Source organism: Anopheles arabiensis, chromosome X (genome assembly GCF_016920715.1).
Source record: "Anopheles arabiensis isolate DONGOLA chromosome X, AaraD3, whole genome shotgun sequence".
Classification (NCBI taxonomy): domain Eukaryota; kingdom Metazoa; phylum Arthropoda; class Insecta; order Diptera; family Culicidae; genus Anopheles; species Anopheles arabiensis.
The window spans coordinates 381134-394656 of NC_053519.1; the positions used below are offsets into that span (position 1 = coordinate 381134).

Consider the following 13523-nt stretch of genomic DNA (forward strand, 5'->3'; position numbering starts at 1 on the left):
TGGCAATTAATTATGTATCGAAATTGCATCATTGCGCTCACACTACAGCAATTCTCCGGTGGCATCGTTTGCTGGCATCGTTTGTAACGGAGCAAGCTGAAGCGGGCTTGCAAAACCCAAACTGCAATTCCGGTTCCCGGTCGGACAGGGTACGTTTGGGCGCGTAAAATAATTGCATAACTTTAGGCGCTATAAGGTGCTGGTTTGTGATGTTGGTGCTACATATTAGGGGCGGGAGCTCGGAATCGGAACCACCCGATTCCGATTTCGATTCCAGAATTGGAATTGCAATCTGCTCCGGAATCGGCATCAGCTCTGGAATTGGAATCGGAACCAGCTCCGGAAATGGAATCGGCTCCGAAATCGAAGTCGGCTGCACAATTGGAATCGATTCCGATTCCGGAGCTTATTCTGATTCCGGAACTGATTCCGATTACGGAGCCTATTCCGATATCAAAGCCGACTCTAGAGCCGATTCCGATTCTGGCACCGATTTTGATTCTGGAGCCGATTTTGGTTGCGTTTCCGATTTCGGAACAGATTCTGGGAACCGAAACCGGACCTACTATCAGGAATCGATTGCTCGACAAATCAAAGCTAGTCGGAATCGATTTTGACCAAAACTTCATTTTTATCTTCACTGCTATAAGCATTAACAAACTGATTAGTGCATGTGCGCCTAAAAGTAGGCAAACCACGTTGCTAAGGCACTTTTATAAAGCTTTTGGAATGATTTTGTGACTTTAAAAATAAAGTTGCTTTAAGCAAGGGTACACACACACACTCACACACATTTCGAACGGTTTGTGTTTTGTAGAGAATTTAATTACATTTCGTTTCACACTAGCCGTGCCCGGACGATGGACGGGAAATTGAGCGCAGCAAAAGCAAGATGTGATTGTTTGCCCCGACTCCTGTTCCACCATTGCTCGATGGAAGCTTGCCAGCGAAAGAATGAAAAAATAAAACATTCAGGAAAAACTGGACCAACAAAAAAAAACAGTAAAAATCCCACCCACCGCAGAACAAGAAGAGATTTGATTTGATTAAACACGATGGAAAAACCGGCAAACCTTCCGCATTCCCTTCGCTCGCTACAACGCTCAACCCCATTGCCCGTTGTATGGTTTTACACGAGTTAAAGATGAGTCGCTTCATTCATTTGCGTGTACAACACGGGGTTTTCCCCGAACCTTCCCGTGGGCAGCTCTGCCATCATCGGTCGGCGTCGTACCCATAATCGCATCCGCCTGAAGTTGCAGAAAGGTTAAAACACGGAGGCATCATCGGGGAGGGGGGGGGGGACTGCTAAAAGAATCTTTTCTGCCCCTCCTCCCTCTCCCCCCCTCAACCACCAACCTCACTGCCCTACCCTGTCTCTTAGCCTCTGTATCCCAACATTCTGGTGGCGTTTTTCCCAGAGCATCAAAGAAATTCTGCACACTCCAAGTGTGAAGGTAAGCTCAACGTTGGTTGAGAGGGGGGAAATGTGTACGCTTTCCTTTTCGACACCCGTCTGTTTGTTTGATCAGGCCGGGGGAGCACATGGGTTTTCACCCCATTTCATTCATTCACCCCTCTTTAGCCATGGGCGGACCGCAGACATCCACACGCAGCAGTACACATTGCAACAGAAATTATCTTACTAAGCAGGGAAGAAGGAGTTGGAGGGGGGAAGAAAGTAATGAATTTTCCTCCACTTTGGGCGGAGTTTTGCCTGTGCCTTCAGAAATGGAAATTATTTATAAATTTCACCTCCATTCATGATAATTTTAATTGACGTCGAGCAGCCCGGACAACCATCAATTGCATCTATACTCCCCAAAAGTTTACCTGCGCGTGGGAAGGCAGAGTGAGTTGGGAGGAGGAGTAGTGAGGAGCTGGCGAGAACAGCCACACGGCTGCGGCAGGAAAAATAGTGAGTTTGTAAATTAGTTGGCAACCACTGTTACAAGGAATGTGATTTTGCGGGGAGAGTTTTTTTTTATTATTTTATGTAACCCACGGAAAGAGAGAGAGAGAGGATGAGGTAGGGAGTAAAAAGATGGCAAGAAACAAATCAGCTCGTAGTAAATGGACAAAAAGTTTTGCGCTTTTTGAAAGCTGTCCCGCAAAATGAAGCTCCATTCAACGCCGGTTTCAAGCATTTCGAGTTTTTGTGGCCAAAGTGTCGCTTTACACCCTTTTGAAAGGAAGTGGAGCCTTTTTCGGCCGCCATGATTCCGCCAGTGATCGCGTCGAATCAGTGGCGGGAAGTGCCAGGCCCTTCGCAACGGAACCGGAAGTCTTTTGCTTTCACCGTGCGGTCCTCGCTCTGAACCGTGCACTGAGAGAAATAAGACACAATCGCAAACTGGACCGCCGCAAAGAATGGGCTGCTGCCTCTGTCTACAGGAAACTGATCAACACAGAGAGAGAGAGAGAATAAGAGAGAAGAATGTCTTGTTTTTTTTTCGCGTTTTGTAGTCTACAGCACACAAATACATTGACTGATTTTTAAACAAATATCTTTAAAGCTGCGTGATGGTGGAACTGAGCGAAATTTGTTTGAAACCATGACAGCCGACAAAAAAAGAAACGTTTCTTCGAGTGCGTCGATTTGACCAAGCACTCCTACACACCATCGACAAAAAAAATCAAACTGCCCCTTAGATGTCCCCACATGGTTTTTGATTCTAAAAAGACATATTCACGGGAGTCTGGAAAAGCAATTCCAAACACACTGAATGAAACAGAACAATTAGGCAAAGCAAATTAACCCATTTTACACATTGATGGAGAGCCACAATTAAGCAGACGCCTAACTCCCCCCAAAACTGTAAACCCGTTTAAGAACACTATGCCCTACGTGCGATTGTGTATATGCGTGTTTGCTTATGTTTGCCTTCGGTGCCTCGTTCGGGTGGCGATTAATGAGGAAACTTTTGCGCTTCGCTTCGAGCCCCCACCCGAAAAAGGATATCGTCCCTAAATCCCGCTCACTCTCCTCCAGCGTTGACCTTTCTATGGGGGGAAGGGGGGGGTGGGGTGCACTTTTGTTTTCCGAGTGTTTGATAAGCTCTCTAAAAACTCTTCACGCGTCTTTGTGCAAAAAAAAAACAACCTGCCTGTAAAGTCATCGTTACACAAGGAGTGGCGGAGCTTCCTTCGGGGCAGTACAAATGGCAGCTGTCGTCTAGGGATTTGTCAACTTTTAGACCGTACAGAGGAGCTGTTGAGATGACTTTACTTGGCTCTGATGGGGCGCGAGAGTCGTACCGTAATGCTGGGTTGTTTTTTTTTTTGTTCAAGCAAAATTTGAAAATCACAACAATCAGATGCTATGATAAATCCGATCATGCATTAGGGATGCAAATAAACATTCTGCGGTTGCATACATTACGGCGATCGGTTGTGTGCCCGCACACTGCACACTTTCGGCCGCGTGAATGATATTCGAATAGTTGGTTTGCTATCCGCGATGCAAACAGTCTCACGTAATGATTTTTATTTTTTTCAATTATCATGGATGGAATTGCGCCTGTTTCATATTTATTTAAACAGCAGAGGAAACAAATCAGTACTTTTCCCCTTGGCCACTTTGGTCTCAATTAATAGCATTGCATAACTTTAGGCACTCTTGTATCATGCACAATATTGCCTAATCGTTTCAACCAAATTCCTGCAAGTATGCAATCTGTGGAACAAACCTATTATTTTAATTTGTGCATAGCGTAATACAGCCATAAAGGAAAATGCATAAAGGGAAACACCCCGGCAAGGTAACGCAGCTATGATATGTGTAAATTTAGACACTTTTACTTAACATGTTAGTTCTGCACTTAATAGTGATACTTATCACGAACGCGACTGTCTGCAAGATTTAAGATCTTTTATAAAAGTTTATAAATGTAAATTAGTTAAAAAATTACATAATATTGATTTAATTTAATGACGTAAATTAAGCAAGGAACGGTACTAACACCACCTTAAGGATCATAGTTTATTCACACAGGTTCAAGTCGACTCATTAACATGATGATGCACCTGCAGGTATGCAGTGCACGCAACAAAACGCCTGTTTAAGAGCATTCTTCACTGTCTCGCTGACGCTTTCCGCCTGCAGGTATGTAACGTGCATCTTAAAAAATATATTCTTAACAGTAATTTAACTTCAACGAGTGTTTCGCAATCCAAACGAACAGAAGCAAAAGTCAATCCCGTTTCATTTCACCTTTCATTTTTGCTTCTTTCATTATTTTCAATCTGCTGTGCAAACGGTCTCGGTACTTTAAGAGGGCAAGAAAAGATCTCAAAATGTTCGATAGGCTCAGCCCGTGCACACTTCTAGTACAGTAAAACAAGCACACATACACCCATATACACACACACACATACTCTGCTTGCTTGCCCAACCAGCCACAACACCACACAATCCCTCTATTGTCCTTTCGCGCAGACACAACTTCTGCCAATTCCCCTTTGGCGTCGTGTATGTGTGTCTGTGTGTGTGTGAGTGTGTGTGTGTGGGTCTGTGTGCCGATCACAGCTGGAAGTCCATCTTTTTCTCCCTGTGCACACACACACACACATACACATGACGAGTGCCACAGGCGTGTGTTTGACTTCCACTTCCATCAGCTCTTACTGCTTTGTGGACGGTTTGTTGTCCCGCGTGTGTTGTAAAACGGGGACACAACAATTCCAAAGCACACAGTGCCCAGCAGCACGTCCCTCCTAATCCACCCATAAGCTGGCGGGTATAGGAACACCCACACACATACACTCGGCAGCATCTCTGAGCCATTGGAATGGTGAACGCAGAATTCCGGCAGACTCCAAAGAGTGCCGGGGGAAAATTGGATGGACACGAAAAAAAAGAAATGAAAAAACGGTTCAGCATCGAAGCGGGATCGAGGGAGCGGTTGATTGTTGCAAACTGACAGCAGAACGCGCGCGTTCTCCACACTCTTGCAGCGGTTGCGGTTATCTGTTTTGCTGCACAATTCGGTGGACGAAATGCATTTGTAGCGGGTGGTGCACCATCCACAGGAGGATCGCAATGTGTTTCCGTAGTTTCGTAAAAGTTCGTTCAACTTTCACCTCGTTACGCGGTAGCACTTTTGCAAAACCACACAATCACCAAGGGGAACGTTATACAATCTAGTGAAAAATTTAAGGGACAGTTTGATTTGATCGACATAAAGAGATGGACAGAGACAGAGAGAGAGAGAGAGCGCGCGTAGAACAGAGTGTAGCGTTGATCGAGTACGAACGTTTGGGTAACAGCTAATGCAACAAAGTATATTTAAAATTGAATAAAAATTATAAAATTGGAAGAAAAAAATAAAATATAATTGGACAGCTCTGTTAACGATCGTCTGCGTGAAGAGTGATTTACGAATCACAAATTACAAATTTAGAAAGAGTGCAAAATTGCTAACTTTAACCGAACACGTTTGACAGAACACGTCGGACGCGACCCTATATTCACCACCAGCTCTTCCGCGCGGAACGGGAGCGCAGTTCGAGGCACCTGGGCACTGTGGAACTGTTGCGAACTGTGCGCGATCTTTTCGACTGGTTTTTTTGTTGTTGCTGACCGGCGGGCAGGAACTACAGTATCCTTCGGGTATCACTCTGTACGATACGGCACCGGACCGAAACGAACTATGGCGCTCGGCATGCGAAAACGCTCTGGTCGCAATCTAAGCGGAACGGATTAATCAAGAAGGACCGGGATGCCAGCGCGTCAGCACGAAGCGAGCTTGTTGCTTGTTGCTGTCCGCTGAAGCAGGATGCTGTTCTGCTCGTGCGCTCGGTCGGTTCGGTTTGTCTGCCCGATTTCCGACCGATCGGCCGTTCGGGTTCCGTGCACTATGGGTGAGTTAGGTGGGAAGGGAGCAGCGAACAAGAACTATCTATTCAGCGGATTAGTTTTTGCTCGTGAATTTGGCTTTCAACGTTATCCGCGTATAGTGTCAACAATAAAAAAATTTACTGAGTACAATGAAGTATAAACAATACAGGATACTCCTGAGAAACGACTGTATTTGGGACCGAAAAAATGTCCCAAAGTAAGGCGTTAGTGGACAAAGTTGTATGTCTATCCATCTTAATTATCTGTCAACATAAAGCTCATGGGGGCCGGCCTCGTGGTACAGTCGTCAACTCATACGACGTAACAACATGCCCGTCATGGGTTTAAGTCCCGAATAGACCGTGCCCCCATATGTAGGACTGACTATCCTGCTATGGTAACAATAAGTTACTGAAAGCCAAGCTCACTTCACTAGTGGGTACAAGCAGGCTTTGACCGACAGCGGTTGTTGTGCCAAAGAAGAAGAAGAAGAAGAAGAAGAAGAAGATAAAGCTCATGACCACAATTTAAGAGTCATCTATCTATGATATCTTGTATTTTATTTAAATCAATGTTCGAAGATGTGCTCTGATACTCCAAATATATTGCATTGAACTGTCATTTCTCAACAACATCGATATACAAACAGCCGGATAACAGATACCCGGTAAACGGGGCCCTGCTGTATACGAATTATATGTATTATAATAATCGAAATATTGTATAGCAATGATTATAATTGTTCCTGCAATGTTACAATTTTGTATCTCTGTTTTGCAAAACACACGGGACTTACCGTGCGTCCTTCACAAAGCAGTAAGAGCTGAATGGAATGGCATTCAAACTCACGCCCGTGGGATCCGTTGTAAATAAATTTACAATTTTACGTCCAACTTATGTCCCACCGTGCTCGTATCTCCTTCACTGGCAACGATTTCGGAAGTCAAAAAGCTCCAGATAAGGGAAAGAACGATAGAGTGAGAGCGAGATATCGAGACGGTGGCTGCTATACTGTTTGCCGGATGGTGAACCCTGCGAAAGAGTATCCGCGCATTATCGCCTTTCTCACCAAGGTTGCTCTCTCGCTTGCTCCTTTGCCGCCGAATATGTGCGCGCGCGTGTCGAAAAACGTTATCAGATAACGGTGATGCACAGAAACGGCGGTCTCTCGCTCTCTCTCTCTCTCTCTCTCTCTCTCTCGCACGCCGCAGAATCACTAGACTGAGATTCATCATCGTCCAACCCGTCCCGGTATCGCGTGCGCCCGTGTGTCTCACTCCCACGCTCATCGTTCCAGCTGACACGATTCGGGCGACCGTTCGGGTGCTGCCGCCCGAAAGTCTGCAAAACCGCACGTGCACTTGCCTGCGGGACACACTCGTTAGTTAGTGCACACGGGAAGAGGGCGGTGTGGTTGGCTGAACACCAGAGGACAGTACTGTATGCGTGTGTGGGAGGGGGGGGGGGGAAGGGGAACAAAAACCCAGCGCGCCGTCTGTTTATATGAGACGCGACGCTACACTGTCTCTCTTTCACTCTGTGTCCAATCCTAACAAGTGGTTTCATTTGCATTGTGTTGTGTGTGTGCTTGGAGGAAGTTGCTCTCTGTTTGCTACTATTATCCATCCCTCGCGTATCTCTTCCTCTCTGTGGTCAAGTTGGGGATATCGTTTTGCCCAATTTTCAAATTCCCTCTAGGGAGAACTTTCTTATCAGTCCACATGAAGAAAACGCCTTTGTTCTCTCTCTCTGTCTCTTTATCGTACTTTACACTTCCAGTAACACACTCATACACAGGCAATGTATGTGTCTAAAACACTGCTACCCACCTCCGCGTACTCAGCACAGTTCGAACTTGTAATGTGTCGGTCAACAGCCGAGCGCTCTATCCGCTACACTATCAGCAGCCGTTGAGCGTACGCGGACTAGAAGCAGTTTTTATTGTGAAAACGTCTCACGGAAGCGTTAACCAGCAGCAGCCCAACGCACACTGTCGTTCTGGTTCCATCCATCTCTGCTCGAAGCAAATGGACCAACAAAGTTATTAGGGCGGTTGGTATGGCCGGTCAACGGAAGGTTGTGTGCGGGCTTTGCACCACATTACTCAAATACCGGGTAGAATTCGGGCGCATCCCGTCCTCGCCATGTCATCAACATCGTACTGGTACACCCACAAAACGCGGCTGTTGCTTGCCGGAAATGAACTGTAGCAGCATCGCTCCGCTCCGCTGACGAATGAATGGAACACAGTCTCCAAGCACCCTGCCTTTCCGCTGTCCTTCTCTTTTTCTCTCTCTCTCTCTCTCTCTCTCTCTCTCTCTCTCGCGTGATCCATCTCTGTTCGATCTTCATCAATGCATAAGGGATGAGTGACATTTCGAAACCGATTCCAAAGCGGAAGTTACTTGCTTTATTGCATATGGCACCCGCCGCCTGTTGTCAGGATCTCCGAGCTATCTCTACACAGTTTCCTTCTCCTTTCTGTCTGCTACCTGAACCCTTTGCCTGCAGCATCACGCGAGTCATTGACCGAACACAACAACAACAACCTACTAATATCTAACGAATGTCAACCAGAACATCTAGCAAAAAAAAAAAACGGATGTGCATCCGGTTACGCGACTCTCGATTCATGCGATTCACAATCGAGCATTCCCGTCATTCGCCGGTGCCACACTTTTTCCCATTTACAGCTCATTTCCCTGTGTCCCAGCTGTCACACATACACACACATACACGCACAATAAAAGCAAAAGCACGTCACACAAGCTTGAATTCAATTCAATCACCCAAAAATAGCTGGCGTGCCTTGATGCATGGCGGTCCGTGTACCGCAACAGCACGTTTGGTTCGTAAATTTTGAAAGCTCAATTTGGATGCTGGCCAAGCAAGCGGCGGGCAGGACGAAACCCGAGCGTTAGTTTATCTTTTTCTTCCGTAGTTCCGTAGTCCTCCCGCTTGCTGGCGGATTGCAACTGACAATCGTAACAGTCATGCAGCGCCCGATTTGCGCACCATCTGCTGTCGACGTCGCTGGTTGCTGCCGGCGGCGGCTGTGAGGCCCGGGGAAAAGGGGTCAGACAAATTCCGCTGTAATTCCAGCACGTAGAGCACCACATAATACCCGCCTACGTGTGTGGCTGATCCGATAGCTTCCTTTCCGAAGCATCACAAACATCACCATCACCACCAGCAGGGCCAGCAGCCACTTGCAGTGCATTTAATATCCCTTTTTTTGCCTTTACACAAACAAACCGCCACATTCCAAGCGAGTGTGAGAATGGGAGTGCCGAAAGGGTGAGAGAAAAAACATGAAATAAATGAAAAAAACAGCGCCCAACATCCACCAACCCGGTGGCAATCACGGTGGAGGGATTAGTGTCGAAAGCCGTCAGCTCGATGGTGGGAGCCATTCAACACGAAAGGAAAAAAGAAGACATCGAATGTAAATTGTGAATCGCAAAATATTTCCAAATCGGAAAAAAATGTTTGTAATGCCTCGCACGGATTGCTGTTGGGGTGTAGAGGGAAGGAACGGGAGCAGCAGGAAAAGCTCTAACATGCTTTTCTCGAGCGGCTGATCGTGGTGGAACGGGTTTTTTTTTGCATTGCCGATTTCAATAGCTGCAGTACGAGAGCGGGTTTTTTAAATTTATTTTTCACCCATTTTCGCCCTTCACTCGCTTACCAACGTCGTAAAGAACATTTTCTTCCTTTCTGCTACCAATCCATGAGGAAATACGACCACGTTTTCACGGTGGCATGGTTCAGAGAGGGAAAAAAGGATAAATACAGGGTGCAGAAAAAGGACAAAATCTTGATCGGGAAATATTCTCACAAACCGATAATGGAGCAGCACCTGTCGATAAAACTTATCGTGCGTGAATTTGATCCTGCACCCCGTCCTGCAGCCTGGCGAGTTCCTATGCCACATGATCATTCCTGCAAATGGAACGCAACACCCGCACTCAAACACATAGCAATCGTGAGTGGAATTGCAAATCGGACCAGCCCCGACAGGACAGGCTACATTTGTCGATGGTACGTCCCACCGCCGACTCCGACGTTCGGGAGCTGCAGCAGGCTCGCTCACCCTTTTTTGTTTAACGCGCACCACTGCTCCCACACTTATCAATCGTCCAGCTGAACCCCGCTTCGGGGGGGGGGGGGGGGGTTAGATGCTTTATGGGAGGTTTGCGGCAGCTTCCCTAATACGTTATGAATATGCCCCGGGACCGGCATCATCCCGGGCATGCATAATGCAATAAAAATGGAAAGCAATTTCTATCCATCCCGATAAACAATAAAAGCGGGCGTACGTGTATAGGTGGACTAGGGCGGCTAGCGTGCCCAGTGGGTGATACGATGTTTCTGATTGGATCAAGCGTGGTTCACCGTTTGATGGTTGATGGTTAGCGATTATTGCATGGTTAGTGCGGTTAGGCAGGTAATCCGCATAGCAGGAGTACCATTTCGTGAAGTGTTTTTTTTGGGAATGGAAAGAGTATGTTCCTGTGTGTGATCGGGATGTTGAGCTGCTGATAACAGTTGAAGATCATGATCATTTTGAAATCAAGCTGCTTTTTCTTAAATATCATATCTAAGCAGGATCTCCGATGTATCAAAATCCTATTTTAAGGTTATCAAGGATCTATCAATATCTTATTCGAAAGGAGACATTATCGGAATGAGGTACTAATTATTTCTTATTTGAAGATAAAATTGGTCCTATTTTATTAGGATCCAATTAGATTCTGAGATTTTATTACATCCCATTTTAAACTTCACACCGATGCACAAAACTAGCTCGCAATCATCCCAATCTTCTTCTCCAATATGCCCTAAACCACACACACACACACACACTGGCAGAACGAAATCACCAGGCAAACTATGTAGCGCGGCAACTAGCTCGCGCGTGCCCCCAGCACATTGACGTGTGCCGCTCAACGAGCCACACAGAAAAAGGTGTAAAGATTTCATAACGAGTGAAGGGTGTTGAACGTGTGCCTCTATGTGTCTGCGAGAGTGCGCACAGGGGCGCCAATCGGGAGGCTACCGTAGCGTTTCGCAATTCAGTAAGCAGAGATCTCGAGCCACGGTTCCGCCATCCCGAGCCCGACCACTCCGCGGTGGTGTGCTCCAAACAGCCAATTAGCACGCAAATTTCGAACGGCGAGCACCCACTTCACACTTTGTTTCACACACCAGTGCAGCCGGTCCCGTTATGTTCCATTTTTCTTGCAAATGTCTTCAGTTGAATATGGGGGGGGGGGGATGTTTGCTGGACTCGTTTATCGCCGGTACAACTTAGGTCGGTGTGTGGTATAGTTCCGCTCAGCGCTCAACATACAGCAAACGGGAAGCCAAACTGGACCACCAAAGCCAAACTGGATCGGCTTGAGCGAAGCCGACGACGAAAAAACCAAAAGCGAAAAGAACCCACCTCCGGTGACGTCTGTAAATGACCGCTCGCGCTTATTGCGCGTCGTTTTACCGGAAACTAATGTGAAGTACTGCCAGCAATTCACACACACCTACGACCACCACATCCACGCTGAGCAGTGAAAAGGGAAAGGAAAATGGATCCCACAGGTAAGAGTCAATTAACGATGGATTAATAAGCGAGCTCACTTGCTGACTGTGATCATTTGGGGGAAAATGGCTAGCCTACACACACAAACACACACATACACCTTGAGGAAGGCAATTCTATAGCTTTTGCCTGTTCTTTTTTGGCCCATTGGGCCATAGATCTTTAGCCGGCTTTTCCACACCAATTGCCCAACTACGGTTGGGAGGAGGGCGATCAAACAGAGCAGCTGGAATTAGTGCTGAGGCTATTTTGGGATCGTTCTCCAGCGTGTACACTCAAGCTCTGAGGACCCTTTCAATGTGAAGGAAGCTTCTGCTAAGGAAAAAAACACACAGTTTGTGTTGATTCCTCAACGAAAAAACCAAAAATACAGTTAAAAGTTACATCGCTTAAGGTGCACCAGGCTCTGGTAAGTCATCCAGCAAGTCCTGCTATTTTCATTCCTTGCACTACCACGGAAGAAGCGAGGTAGAACTCAGAACTAACTTTTTTTGTTGTTGCTTCCGCTGCTGCTGCTTTTTTCCTCAAACAGCGCTACCTAGTGGGAGCGCAGTTCGACTTGTGCTTTAATTTGTTCTTCCCTTTTTATGCCACTTTCCTTTCCTACTAGCGCGCACACACACACGCGCGCCACTGCCAAGGAAACTAAAGTTTAGTTCGCCGTAACAAGAAAACGTACTTTCCGATTTCGCTTGAGGATTTTTAGCACCACCGTGCTCTCTTCTACTCTCTCTCTCTCTCTCTCTCTCTTTCTCTTTCATTTGCTTCCTCATTTGTAGGGCGCTGCTTCAAGGAGGCAACTTCCGTCGTTCACGAGGAGTCAGTTAAGTTTCCGGTATGCAGACACACAGACACACACAGTACTTGCCAACCGGTACATAATGCCCATGGCTAAGAGGGACCCAACAAGATGAAGGAAGTTGGCAGTTATAGTAGCACTCACACTCACATCCACAGGCACAGTTCGTCTTCTGGGTGCTTTTGCGCTTGTTACTGGCACCAGCCGAAGACTTTGCCAGTAAACATTGGCATCATCTTCCAGGCACTTGGAGTTTTCTGCTTCCTTGCCGGCACACTTGCAACTACTTTCAGGGGTTAGCAGAAGAAAAAACACACACCCACCCAGAATCACCCGTAAGCGAACTGCACCGAATTGCAACTCGCAACTCGTCTGTGGGCGGATTAGATCGGCTTAGCGAAATTAAGTCGTGGAAATTAAACTAGACGCCACCGCTTTGGTAATGAAACATTCATGGTGCAGCAATGTAAACCCTTGCAACGAACACCGGCAGCGCAAAATGGGGCCAAAGGTGTTGGACCTTAATTCTTCTCCACTACACGAGCTACGTGTGCTCTGCCGAAAATGTTGTAAGAATAAAGCATGCCAGTAAACAACTTTAATGCGATTTATAGCTGCCGATTACCACGCGCTTTGCTACATCACTCAATAAGCTCAAACGCTGTATTTGTGTTCCTCCATGATGCTGGTTGGCGGAGAAAGTTCTCGGCATCTGCCTTGCAACTCATCTCATCAGCGGGATGATGATGGGCCGTGAAGAACAAAAACCCACGTTCGAGCGCGCGCGTGTCGTTTCGTTGCACCTCGTTAGGCGCACATCAGGTGTGAGTACCCATCCGCAATTTGTCTCGTTACGACACCGATGAGTCATCCTCAACCCCGAGGACACATTGCCTGGACGTACGGCTTCCGACTCCCTCCCCTCCCTCTGACCGCTCCTCCCCTCCCACGCGTGATAATGTTATGCAAAAAGCTTTTCATGCACTTGGAGTACATCGCGGCAAGAAGTTGCCGTCCATCTTAAAACAAAAACACTCCCCAGGAAGCGGGTAGGAAGGCGGGTAGTGGATTGCTAGGAGAATTGAAACCCTACCGGCGGAAAAGCTTGTGACGAGTAATGGAAGAAAAATGTGTGTATGGATGAGTGTGTGTGTGTGTGCTGGCAGTTCCTCCAGCTCACCTTTCTCACAGCAAACCGTACTTCCATCTTGAAGAAGGTCTACATTTTCTAGGCTTTGTGTGGTGTACCAGGTACTGCCCAGCTGGGACAGGGAGGACACACTGGTGTA

General features: G+C 46.9%; 1 protein-coding gene across 1 annotated transcript in view; it reads right to left on the bottom strand.

Annotated features, from left to right (window-relative positions):
- The window catches only part of LOC120905587, a 95826-nt gene that overhangs the window by 55134 nt on the left and 27169 nt on the right, over window positions 1-13523 (bottom strand). The gene's annotated exons all lie outside the window — the stretch shown is intronic.